Raw genomic sequence first — 13,897 nt, forward strand, 5'->3', positions numbered from 1 at the left:
CCTCTCGTGGATAGTATAGCGCACTGCGTTGAAGACATCAGTTCAGAAACACAAATATAAAGCGGAGAGGAAAAACGCCGCATGACTTTGCAGCACCAAAAGCCATAATGCAAGGGAGCAAGAATCTATTCGATATCGGCCCTGCTGCACTCATGCCAAGCGCATCTCGGGATGCATACTTTAGCTCTTACACGCCTGTGCATCCTCGCACCCGTTCTCCTCTCTAATGTCTTTGCGTCATTTGGCAGATTCTGAGCAATCTGTGCGTCCGCGATGCATCTACCCCCAGCAGCATCAGCTTTCCAGCGCATCCCGCAGAAGCGCCGCCTCTCCTCGCTCGTGCCCTAACCGTGTTGCATTCATGCGAAGGGACGCGCGAGGTTAACGGGAGGAGGGCAGATGTGAGGCAGACAGCAGCGACATGACCGAACTGGTGGTGCGGACCCTTCCGTCTCCTTCAGGTGTGCAGGGTCCCGGGCCGGACACTTATAAAGGATGGCTCTTTAAATGGACCAACTACCTGAAGGGTTACCAGCGCCGGTGGTTCGTCCTGAGCAACGGCCTCCTGTCGTACTACAGGTAGGTGCGTTGCGTTTGGGTTGATGCGCACGAGGAGCGCTGGAGTCTCTCGGTGCGCATGACTTTGCTGTGTCACCCTTTTCACCCGCGGTACATTATTTGACCTTATTTGGGATAGGAGTTGCTCAGAAGTTTAATTAAAAGGCTTGCTCGTGTTGTGGGCACCCTTGACATATTTAAGCACTAGTCATTCCTTAGCTACCCATTCTGCAACAATGCCTCTCCTGTTTATAGTTAGTAATGGGGACATCTGAAGCATCTAGCCTAGATCAAGTTTGCACCCTGCTTCAAGGGCCTTACTGAGAAACACTATTTAATATGCATATAGTATACAGTGTATTTATGTTTATAGAACACTGATCATACTTCTGTTTTTAAAATGTATCACCAGCATAACAATTTGAGCGAAAAACAAACATGAATGTCTTTTTAGCTGCATTTGTGTAAAACCTGGTGTAAAACACATTGTGCTTCAGTTCAGTCTGTAGAAAGTAGTTAAATGCTCAGTGTCATAAATTTGCCTTGATTTCATTAGAGACCTTTGGGACACTCTGTTTCCCTGAAATAATAATGCCTGATTTTAATGTGTGTTTTGTATGTTCTATTTTAAATCTTATTAAGGTTATTACTCTCACTTGATAATTGCTTTTGTACCCTTCAGAGGCCTTTTCGTCATTGCAGCTGTAAATATTAGCTTGCTATACTGCAGTGTGGATTTAGTATGGATTTGATATTAATGATGCTCTGATTCAGCACTCTTGGACTCAGAAATCCTGCAGTCATATTATGTTGTATTTGACCGGCGTTTTTCAGTGGTCGACGGCAATGCTGAGATCTAGTGAGGAGGGTACTACTAATAAAATGTAAATAAATATGGTAGAATGCTAGGGAATAGCAAATGAGATGAAAATAGCTGAAATATGAGTAAATACAGTCAAATCAAATGTAAAAAAAATTTGCACACTAATGATATATTCACTTAAAACAATAAAACTTTTACAGTATTTTCTACAGTAATGACAATAGTAAATTCAATCAAAATAACGAAATAATAAAAAGAAATATTTTTTAACACAATAATTACTTAGTATACTTTAGTCACTCATATTAATAAAATTATGATTCTTTACTTTGTAGTTATTCACAATAACAAATTCACTCATAATAATAAAATAATACAAATATTTTACACGATAATTACTCGCAATAATAAAGTCTCTCATAATAAAATCAAATATTTTACACGATAATTACTCATTAATAAATTCTCTCATTATAATAAAATAAAAATATTGTTTACAGCACAATCAAAGGCCTAAATGCACTCATAGTAATAAAATAATAGAAGTAAACTTTTATAGCATAATCGCTCATAATAATAAAATAATGATAATAAGTATTTACTCAATTATTTACAATAATAATTTCGCTCAATGATAAAATAATAAAAATAGATGATTATTTTACACAATAATTATAGTAATTCACTTATAATGGTAAAACAATAAAAGTACATTATTTTTACAGCATAATTGACCCTTCGCAAAGACCCGCCCCCTTAGTTACTGTTGTTACGTCAGACAAGCCATGGCATGGTGCTCTCACGCTACACATCATGTTCTCACACAGGGAAAAATACATTGCGGAGCAAAGAGGAAACTGACAACACGCCGACAGACAAGTAGGAAACAAAGTCTCAGCTTTCAAATGTTGTCATTTATTAAGAAATTCAAATTTTGTGGCTCTTTAATGTGTCATTACTGATCGCTGTAACGCCTCCGTTCAAGCGGCACGTGAACCGATCATCTCTTCCTCTTTACTAGTTATAGCAGGAAATAAACATGAATGAACATCAGAAGATATCTTGTTGGTTCAACCACTGAAAGACCTCAATATACACAATTTTTCAAGTTCACGTCCACCGACATTCTACTCTCCAACAATGTCAGATTTGGAGTTATGATCGGTCAGATCACCTGTCAATCAAACTCCAGATGCAGGGTCAATTACTCACAATGTGCATTAAAACTATTGTCAAGACTGCAAGTAGATTTTGGAACTGACACACTTATGCTGAGCATCTCCCAAATGGCCAGTTAATCGTCTGGCTGATATATCAGACTATCACTAGCATATGGCTGTGTTTGTGATGCTGTGGATCTCTGACTTTCAGCTAGCTGCTTCTTAAACCCATGTCTGTGTGTGTTTGTGTATATGTAAATGTGTCTGTAGGACTCAAGCAGAAATGGCACACACCTGCCGAGGCACGATTACCTTGGCGACGGTGCACATAGAGGTGGGTGACACCTGTCACTTTGTGTTGACGAGTGGGGGGCGGAGCTACCACCTGAAGGCGTATTCAGAGGGGGAGTGCCAGCGCTGGGTTTCTGCTCTGCAGCAGGCCAAAGCAAACGCCACTCAAATGATGCCCCATTCAGGTGAGTGACGGGTCACAGTGCCAATCAAAAGCATCCCAGAATGCAGTTGGTGTGCAAAGCTGTAGTTGGTGACTTTGAATGAATGTGATGAAATATATGATGGATTTGTTTAATAACGTTTGCTCACTAGATAATTCCCATCATTTTCAGGTTTGAAAACTTTACTAATATTTCAAATGTGTTAAATGGGCATAATAAAGAATGAGAAGTGGTGTCGACGTGTTTGTTATTAAGTAATCTGTCTTGGTATTCAGGCTTTAATAATACATTTATGTCAACCATATACATTATTTTTAAACAGGTATGCATTCTTACCTTCTCGTGCCTTTTATTGTATGTAGTAGAACTCAACAGGAATGTCCTTTTCTGTCTCAAAGCACTTAAATAAGTGCATGTTCCATATTATTTATTGCAGATTTACCAACCAGTTTAATCTGATCTCACATGTAAAGGCTGAGAACATGAATGCACAGTAAAATGATATCCTACGTAAAACATTTGTTCCTATGTTTTGAACACTATATTTATATATATAAAAAATAAATAAATAAATAAAATATATATTTATATATATAATAAATTATATATAATATATAATAAATTTCCCTGTTTATTCCAAAAAAAAGACCCTTTCTATAATGAAAAAGAAAGAAAAAAGCATTGCATTGTTTAAGCAAATGCCACTAGGGGGTAGCATTGTTCAAGATTTTATTTTTATATATATATTTATAAATACGCAATTATATGCAAAGTAATTATTATTTCATCATAACTATTATGCATAAAATGTGTTTATTTTTTGTGTTACATTTAATAAACACATTTCATTGTTTTCCTACCGATATTTGAAAATAATAAATTATTATTATTTTCAAAAATAATTATTTTTTTATTTCACTTCTCAAGTTTTTGTTATTTCTTAGCTTGAGAAAACACATTACTGTCTTGCAGCTAAAAATATATCAACATATTTGATCTTTGAATTGGACAGATCACTTTACACTGTTTCCGGCTCCTCCTGTATTATTGCATTTACATGAGTCTCTTTTCTTGTACAGTTTGATGCCAAACGTGGTTAATTTGCATACTGCACACCTTCCCATTCGGATGATATCATGTGCTGCTGAATGGAGTGACGAGCATATAAGCTCCACCCACTGTGCCTCTTGGAGAATGTGAGGGGAAAGAGGGAGGGTGAGAAGGAAAACAGGAGTGAGAGGGATGGGAGGGAAGCTGGGAATGTGACTGAGGAGACCGAGAGGGAACGCTTCATTTTAACATCATCTTCACTAAATAAGCTTTGCTCGCTTTGTATTTATCAATGATTCGATCCTGTCGAGAAAAGGTAAGAAAAATTATGAATACATATGTTTGATTGGCATTAAGCATTTGTCTTAGTGGAAAATAAATTCAGACTTCATAGATGCTTTAGCCTAGTATTACATGCATTTGATGGAATAGTCCGTTTCACTTACCAAATCAGCTTTCCTTTCAGCCTTGATTTCAAAGTTCTGTATGCAGTAGCTTTTTTAATAATCAGTTATGAGTGGGAATGAGTGTATTATTATAGATTCTCTGAAGCACATTGTGGCTACTCTATCAATCCGTTCACATTTAATAGAACTTGTTTATATTTGCATGTGGTCACTTACTTTTTTATGGGCCAAATACATTTAGTGCTTACAGCTTAGTCTCAGGATTTGAATTGGGAACCTATTGAGCTAATGTTGGATAATATGCTACATGTTTAATAACAATATAACTACATTTGAACGTTTTCTGAAGTGAATGTGAGCGATGATTGCTCACCAAATTCTTGGTTTCAAAAGAGTCCACATTTAGGCTTCTTTGAGTGTGGTCCGTAAGTTGTGTTGTAAGTGTGAGAAACACGACTCGGTGCAGAGCAGATTATCTGTGATACAAAGTAAGCAGGCTGATGGGACAAATTGGATTGTCAGGCAGCCAGTGAACTTAACCTTCGCTTGTTTTCGAAGATCCTTCCAGTCTTTTACGCTTGCCTCCACACGTTGGATCTTCCCAGTTCTGCGATCCGCTGTTAGTTTAGGTGTGGTTATTCAGGGATGAGTCACTCGTGTATCTCCAGCAGGTCAGAGGAAGGTGATCTTTAATTGATTCTCCAGCGCTGGTGCTTTTCCTCTTACGCCTGCCGAGGTTGAGCGAGCCTCTCTCGTTCTCTCTATTTTAATCCCACCTTCAGGACTCCCTCTGTCTGCAGATGTGGCTCTGTGATGTAAGATGCAGCGTTGGCAGGAGACACAGGCACACAATAGCTGTAAATGGGTCATCAGACTGGAGGAGTTCTCATTCTCTCCTCTTTGATTCTGCTCTCTAGAGATCCACGCTAATCCACTTTCCACCAATTGTTTTCTTGGCAAGCAGAAAATTGCAGTCTTTTGCTTGGATTAGTTTGAAGACGCTACAGTTTGGGTAGAAAGATTGAAGCTGGCATTTCAGTGATCGTGTAATCTTTGCAGCTGATGGGTTCTGCTTGAATTGATCCTCACTTGAAAAATAATCTAACTTGTAAAAAGTTTTTTTTTAACAGGAGTCGGTGTATTATATTGTGTGAACTCAAGAATACTCTAAAAATGTTTCTAGCAAAAATAATTTTGTTGACCTTACTTGGATACTCATGCGTTTGATCAAAGTAAGTATATAGTATGTTGCAAAAGCAGGCATTATTTTATTATAATAAATGGACTTCCTTTCCTTGTTCAGTATTAACCAATATCCAGAACCAATTTTTAGTTACTGGTTTATTTTTGTTTTCTGATTGACAAAATAAATAATAATAAGACTATATAAAAATGAAGTAATTCATCGTAAATAAAAGTAATGCTATATAATAAATAATTAATATTACAATGAAAAAATGAAAAATGTATATACATTAATTTATATGCTTTTCGCCACAATAAATAATCATAATACTACAGTGAAAATCAAAAAACAAAATATTAATATTTTAATATTAATATTATTATCATTCAGTAATAAATTATGAAAAGTTGATATGTAAATGGTTGCAAATTCATTTTTGTGTCTGTTTTAGGGGCTATGTCTAACTGTTAAGCTTATATCAATGCATTATTATTGAAGTATTATCAATTATTATTTATTATTAATTATGCAAACAATGTTTAAGTGTTTTATAATTTTGTATTCTCAATCATATTCTCACTTAGGCTGCATTTATTTGATCAAAAATACAGTAAAAACAGTAATGAGAATTATTAGTGCAATTTAACATTTAAATGTGAATATATTGTAAAATGTCATTTATTCCTGTGATCAAAGCTGAATTTTCAGCATCGTAACGCCAGTCTTCAGTGTCACATGATCCTTCAGAAATCTTTCTGATATGCTGATTTGCTGCTCAAGAAACCTTTATTATTATTATCAATGTTGAAAATGGTTGTGCTGCTTCATATTTTTGCTGGAACTGTGATACGTATTTTTTAGATATAACATATTTCACATATGACACAGACCGGGTCACCTGATGATCTGATCAGGGTGCAGCAGGTCGTTTAAAGGTCGCGTTTCTACCCTTTTGTCTCCAGTCTCTGATATACAGACTGAGTGAGTTTCAGTTAACAGTGTGCCAGCATGTGGACTGCTCATCTCCTCGTGTAGCCGCCTCAGGCTCATACAAGCAAGTGCTTCCAAAAATGTCTTACAAGATGCAATTTACAGCCTGTTCTCATCTATTGTCCAGTGAGTGATGGTCATGTTGTGTGAGAGAGCAGGCAAAGCGAGACGCATTAGCCCATGTTGTTGTGGGTTTTTTTCATTCTCCTTATAGCTTCTAAAAATAGCCATCCTCCCAATTGCATGGGATCTTGTTTCCATGGTAACGGTGTTCATTCACAGAAATCTGGTTGCTGGTTATTATGACGCCTCTCTTTCACACTTGCTCATTCAGTCATCTACTGCCCACATTCAATTGTGATGTCCTTCAGCTCTATAATGACATCTAAATCTGGATCTTTCTCCCTCTGATTGCTTTCTGTCTGTTTGAGCATGTTATCTCTCTCTCTTTCTCCGATGGCCATCTCCTCCCATTACAGCTTCTGTTCATCTCTGTGGTCATTTTTCAGCATCCATTTAAAGCCTGGCTGAAAAATATACTTGTAATTGAAAAGACATCCACAAAAGGACAGTTTTAGTTCTCAGCTGTCACGTCAGACCCCTCCAGCACTGCGTCTGTGTGTGTTTGTGCTATTTATAAAGTTATTTTAGTTCAGCATGCAGCGCTGCAGTAAATTTTGGGCTGCAGAACATCATAACACATAATAACTTCACTTATTTGAAGGAATGCGCCATACTTTTGATTACCACAGGTATTTATTTTGAATTGCCCATCAGTTTGACAAATAAAGACAATTAAAAAGTGCACATACAGAAATGTGCTTACGTTGGAAGTCTGTAGCAGGGGTTTCAAACTTTTGAATGCCAAGGACCCCCAAATATGACGATCCCCTTGAGCTATTATTTTTGCTATGTGAGAAAAATATTATTATAAAGACAACATTCAAAAAAGAAATATTCATTATTATTCATATTATTACGATACAATTATTATTATTATTACAATAATTGTTTTGACAAATTAAAACTTATACAAATATATTTTCATAATCATTATCACAATAAATAGTGATCTAAAGCAACACATTTGTTTCCCACTAAAAGTTTCCACAAACCCCCTAAAACTGTGCTTCTTTCAAAGTTGCTTTGGACCTGTAGTGATTTAAAAGCTATACAAATAAATATGAAATATGTAATAATATTTTTCACATAATATTATAGTAATTTCTTTTAGCTTTAGTGCAATGGCAATATAACATAAATGGCAATCAACACATTTTTAAACAATACATCCTTATAATATCACTCATATAATTCACACAGTATTAAAATAAAATATGAGCTGAGGGCTGGATGTGTTAAATTATTTTCTGTGGTAATCGAGAGCATGTCACATGCTGTCAATGTGCCTTTTTCGGAGTACATGGCGTATTTAAATTGACGCAAATGAAAATGAGGCTGTACTGGATATATGTTCAATTGTTTGTACTTTTTCAAATCCCATAAAGTTCAGCTAATGGAACTTTTTTGGAAAGACATATTGTCAATGTTTTGATGGCTTTTCCTACATACAGTACATACAGCCCATCGAAAAGACAGCACTTTTTTGTTTTCATTCATGTAAAATTAAAAACAGAGCTGCACTTCACTTACATTTAGTCATTTAGCAAATGAGGACAATGGAAGCAATCAAAACCAACAAAAGAGCAATGATATGCAAGTGCTATAACAAGTCTTAGTTAGCTTAACGCAGTACACATAGCAAGGTTTTATTTTTTTTTAAAGAATAGAGCAAGCTAGTGTTAGAGGCCTTTTTTTGCTTTTGTCAATTGTATAATAAATAAAAAGAAAACAGATAGAATACAAAAAGATTAGAGAAGCTAGTGTTTTTTTTAAAGAAAACAAGCAGTTAATAAATGAATAGAGTGCAAGTCTAAAAGGGGCAATTTAAAGAATAGAATTAGAATAGAGAGTGCTAGAGTTAGAGGGTCAAAAAAAATTGAAGAAATGTGTTTTTAGCTGATTCTTGATTTGGATTGAGTTGGGCAGGTCATTCCACCAGGAGGGAACATTTAATGTAAAAGTCTGTAAAAGTGATTTTGTGCCTCTTTGAGATGGCACAATAATACGCCGTTCACTTGCAGAACGCAAGCTTCTAGAGGGCACATAAGTCTGAAGTAATGAATTTAGGTAAATGGGTGCAGAGTCAGTGGTTTTGTAGGCAAACATTAATGCCTTGAATTTAATGCGAGCAGCTACTGGTAGCCTGTGCAAATTGATAAACAGAGGTGTGACGTGCATTCTTTTCGGCTCATTAAAGATTAATCTTGCAGCGGCATTTTGGATTAATTGTAGAGGTTTGATAGAAGTGGCTGGAAGACCTGCCAAGGGAGCATTGCAATAGTCCAGCCTGGACAGAACAAGAGCTTGAACAAGGAGTTGTGAAGCATGTTCCGAAAGAAAGGGCCTGATCTTCTTGATGTTGAATAAAGCAAATCTGCAGTTTTAGCAATGTGGTCTGAGAAAGTCAGTTTATCAATCCCAACTCCAAGGTTTCTGGCTGTTTTTGAAGGAGTTATGGTTGATGAGCCTAACTGGATGGTGAAATTGTGATGAAACGATGGGTTTGATGGAACCACAAGCAGTTCTGTCTTAGCCAGGTTGAGTTGAAGGTGATGGTCCTTCATCCAGCAGGAAATGTCTGTTAGACAAGCTGAGATGCGAGCAGCTATCGTCGGATCATCAGGATGGAATAAGAGTTGGAGTTGAGGATGGAGGTAGAGTTGAGTGTCATCAGCATAGCAGTGATATGAAAAGCCATGTTTCTGAATGACAGAACCTAGTGATGCCATGTAGACAGAGAAGAGAAGTGGTCCAAGAACTGAGCTTACTATATGCACTTACATATATCTTTTCATTTGGCATCTCTCCATTTAACTTTTCTGCAGATGACTCTGGTGATGAGGGTCCACTAGTCCAGCCAGATCGTGCTCTGATCCAGGGGGCGCTCAAGACTCTGGCCAGCAAGCTTGAAGACCTCAGCACCTGCAACGAGCTCATAGGGAAACACGGCGCCGCCCTCCAGTGCTCCCTCAGTGAACTGGAGGACCTGCGGGCCCCCACTGATGGCGCAGATAAACTGAAGACCATCAATGAGCGAGCCACTCTCTTCCGCATTACTTCCAATGCTATGATCAATGTGAGTTTCAATGGCTTACTTATAGTTGACTCTGCATATTAAACCGGACATTTTAGCATAAAAATACATATTTTATCTTTAAAGGGGTCATAGGATGCTACATGCACTTTGACAAGTTATTTGAACTGAAATGTGTGTTGGCAGTGTGTGTACACAACCACCCTATAATGCTAAAAATCCACCCGGTGTGTTTTTTTTTTTATCTACTAAAATCTTTACCCCTTTCTCAAATCGAACCGATCTCAGATGCCTGTCTGTGTGACGTCACACAGACAGGTCCCTCCCACGATAGGTAAACAGTCTCTCTGAGAGTCAGCAGAGCTCATTAACATTTAAAAGAAAATGATACAAAAACGGCTTAATCTGAAAAAAGCTGTTTTTGACAGGGTAAAAAAGGTGTTTTTTACACTACCATTGAGAAATTTGAACCAAACTATGTTACAGACTTTTCATTAAGACCCTAAAGAATCATATCAACTTGTGGAAAATGGTCATCCTATGACCCCTTTAAAAATGGCTGAATCTGTACCAGAAAATGAATGATGAATCTGAATGATTGGACTGGTTTTTGGAACAGGCCTGCCAGGACTTTGTGGATCTAGCGGAGGCACACAGCTGGCGGTGGCAGCGCGCTCTACAGTATGAGAGGGAACAGCGCCACCACCTGGAGGAGACTATCGAGCAGCTAGCCAAACAGCACGACAGTCTGGAGAGAGCCTGGAGAGAATCGCCCAGCACACACAATAGTGAGGCTTTTTCATTGTCTGTGGAGCACAAAATGCGATGTTTTGCAGAATGTCCAAACTGCTATTTTCTCTACACTGAGTGTGAAGAATAAACTGGAGCTGTCATGCCTTAAAAAGGACAAAAAGTACAATAAAACACCTTAAAAGTTGTTATTTTGACTCATGTGGACTATATTACAAGAATTATACAATAGTTTTAGTGTACACTACCCTTAAAAAGTTTAGGGCTATTGAGTTTTTTTTTTAAAGAAAATAATAGTTTTATTCAGCAAGCATGCATTAAATTGATCAAAAGTGACAGTAAAGATATTTTAATAATAAACCAAAATTTCTATTTCAAATAAATTCTATTTATGAAAGAAACCTGGGGGAAAAAATGGATTATGTTTCCACAAAAATGTTAGACAGTACAACTGTTTTCAACACTGATAATAATCAGAAATGTTGTACTGGAGTAATGATGCTGAACATCACAGGAATAAATTAAATTTTAAAAGATAATAAAATAGAAACACTTATTTTAAATCATAGTAACATTTCACAATATTACTGTCTTTACTGTATTTTTGATCAAATAAATTCAATAAGTTGGTGAGCACAAGAGACTTCCTGAAAACATGAAAAAAAACTTACTGACCACAAACTCTTAAACTCTAGTGTTATTGTTTATTTTCCGTTGTTATTAAAATGTATTAAGTAAAATTAAAATGAAAATGTATGAATTATTTTATTTTGAGAATTATATTAGTTTTACTGGCTTTGCAATGCAAGCACCATAACAAAGTATGTAAATCCATGAAAATAATTTTTTGCTTTCTGTATGTTATTACTGGCTAGGCTTAAAATGTAACACTCAGTTTTATAATGCTGACCCATCGTTAAATCCAGATTTTTCGTGTGTTGATCGTCAGAAGGGGCTGAGGGAACACCGGAGGGAGAATCCAGTGAAGAGAATGAAGACATAGAGTTCTTTGATGCCATGGAAGATTCTCCTGCCTTCATCACAGTGCCTGCAGACGATCACTCACAACACAGGTTTATATATATAAAGATAATATATGATAAGTGGCTTTTAGTCACAGGCCCAGAAATCACAGTCCATTCACTGACCATCTGATGCATATAATGACAAGAGCTTGATAAAATAACAAGCTCAAATTGGATTGTTTGGCTGTACTCAGCTTCTCAGCTTAGTCAGAGTGCCCAGTTTTTACTAGCTCACTTAGGGTGATCTTAGTCTTCACAATTTACACTATTTTTTAACTATTTCGCTTAAAGGGGTCATAGGATGCTACATGCACTTTTACAAGTTGTTTGAACTGAAATGTGTGTTGGCAGTGTGTCTACACAACCACCCTATAATGATAAAAATCCACCCGGTGTTTTTTTTTTATCTACTAAAATCTTTACCCCTTTCTCAAATCGAACCGATCTCAGAGACCTGTCTGTGTGACGTCACACAGACAGGCCCCGCCCATGATAGTTTGATCGACAGTAGCGTTTCAGCACAGACTGGACTGGCGTCTTACCTTAGACCCGCCCTGAGTGAGCTGTCATCAGTCCGCCATTGTTTCACCGCCAGAGCAGATGTAGACAAGAATGACTCCTAACAAGCGATTGAGGTGTTCTGTTGTTGGATGTAATAATGAACAGCAGTCGTCATTTACTCCCGATATCTGAGCCGCTGAACTCGCAGTGGATTTCGTTTGTTTCTGAAGGGAATGCGCCCGCGATCTGCCTAAATGCGTCTATGTTCGCGCGAATCATTCATGATCCAGCCTCATCTACAGAAGAAGTGAGTATAATGTTTTGTAATGAATCTTTGCAAATCGCCTTTCCTAATAATGTGCTCGGAAGAGAGGGGCGGGGTCAGCATAGCTCATTAACATTTAAACGGAAACGCTACAAAAACGGCTTGATCTGAAAAAAGCTGTTTTTACAGTACAATTGAGAAATTTTAACCAAAGTATGTTACAGACTTTTCATTAAGACCCTAAAGAATCATATCAACTTGTGGAAAATGGGCATCATGTGTCATATCATATTAATGTGCTGAGACTGCTGCACAATTATTTGAATAATTTTTAGGTGTCATTGATTTTGGATGTACCTTCCCTTAAGTGGTGCTTTCGTGTAAGTTAGATGATCTCTTCCTGTATAAGTGGGCAGTTCTTGGCCAAAATAAGTGGATGCTAAGTGGAATAATGTTATTGTGAATATTATGCACAACAAATTGTTTTACAGTATCTGTACAGTGTTTATCTACTCTATGCCTGAATAATGAATGATCTTCCCCTGTGGCTTGTGAGTACATTACATATTTACAGTAAGAAGCAATTTGGTATTTCAGCCCTCACTTGTGTTTCTCTGTGTGTGTGTATGTGTGTGTATGTGTGTGTGTTTCAGACACTTGAGCAGTAATCAGAACGTGACCAGTGGAAGTTTATCCAGTAATTGGAGCCAGGATGACAATGTGAGTTTGGGCTTTGTTTATTCATAACATATCCAAACAGAACCACACATGCCAAATAATGTTAATCTTAATTAAGATGTTTGTTCTCTATACTGTTTTCTCTGTGTTTACAGGACGGTTCTGGTAGCTACTTGCGCAGGGGCAGACGCTGTCGTATCCCAGATAAGCCCAACTACTCCCTGAACCTGTGGAGCATCATGAAGAATTGCATTGGAAAGGAGCTCTCTAAAATCCCCATGCCTGTAAGAGGAGCCTTAGATCTTGTGCTGTATAGTACTGAGTTAGGAGCTATGGGAGATAGTGCCCAATGATTATAATTAAAGAAATAGTTCAACCAAAAAATACGATTTGCTGAAAATGTACTCATCCTCAGACAATCAAAGATGTAGATGAGCTTGTTCCTTCATCAAAACCGATTTGGAGAAATGTAGCATTACATCACTTGTTCACCAATGGATCCTCTGCAGTGAATGGGTGCCGTCAGAATGAGAGTCCAAACAGCTGATAAAAATATTAATCCACAAGTAATCCACACCACTCCAATCATATACATATATCTGACATATATCTGTGTGTGTCTGAATCCTCACTTCCAGGTGAACTTCAACGAGCCTTTATCGATGCTGCAGCGTTTGACAGAGGATCTTGAATACAGCGAGCTCCTGGACCGGGCGGCATGCTGTGACTCCTCTCTGGAGCAGATGTGTCTGGTGGCCGCCTTCTCCGTCTCGTCTTATTCAACCACCGTCCATCGCACAGGGAAACCCTTCAACCCCCTGCTGGGAGAGACCTATGAGCTGGACCGTGTGGAGGAGTATGGATACCGCTCCATCTGTGAACAGGTAAAATA

The 13,897-nt window shown here is 37.5% G+C and overlaps 1 pseudogene; it reads left to right on the top strand.

Moving 5' to 3' along the window:
* Window positions 1–57: 57 nt before the first annotated feature.
* The window catches only part of LOC107569404 (oxysterol-binding protein 2-like), a 19,630-nt pseudogene continuing 5,790 nt past the window's right edge, over window positions 58–13,897 (top strand).

This window comes from Sinocyclocheilus grahami, unplaced genomic scaffold (genome assembly GCF_001515645.1).
Source record: "Sinocyclocheilus grahami isolate Dianchi unplaced genomic scaffold, SAMN03320097.WGS_v1.1 scaffold1342.1, whole genome shotgun sequence".
NCBI classification, from domain to species: Eukaryota; Metazoa; Chordata; class Actinopteri; order Cypriniformes; family Cyprinidae; genus Sinocyclocheilus; species Sinocyclocheilus grahami.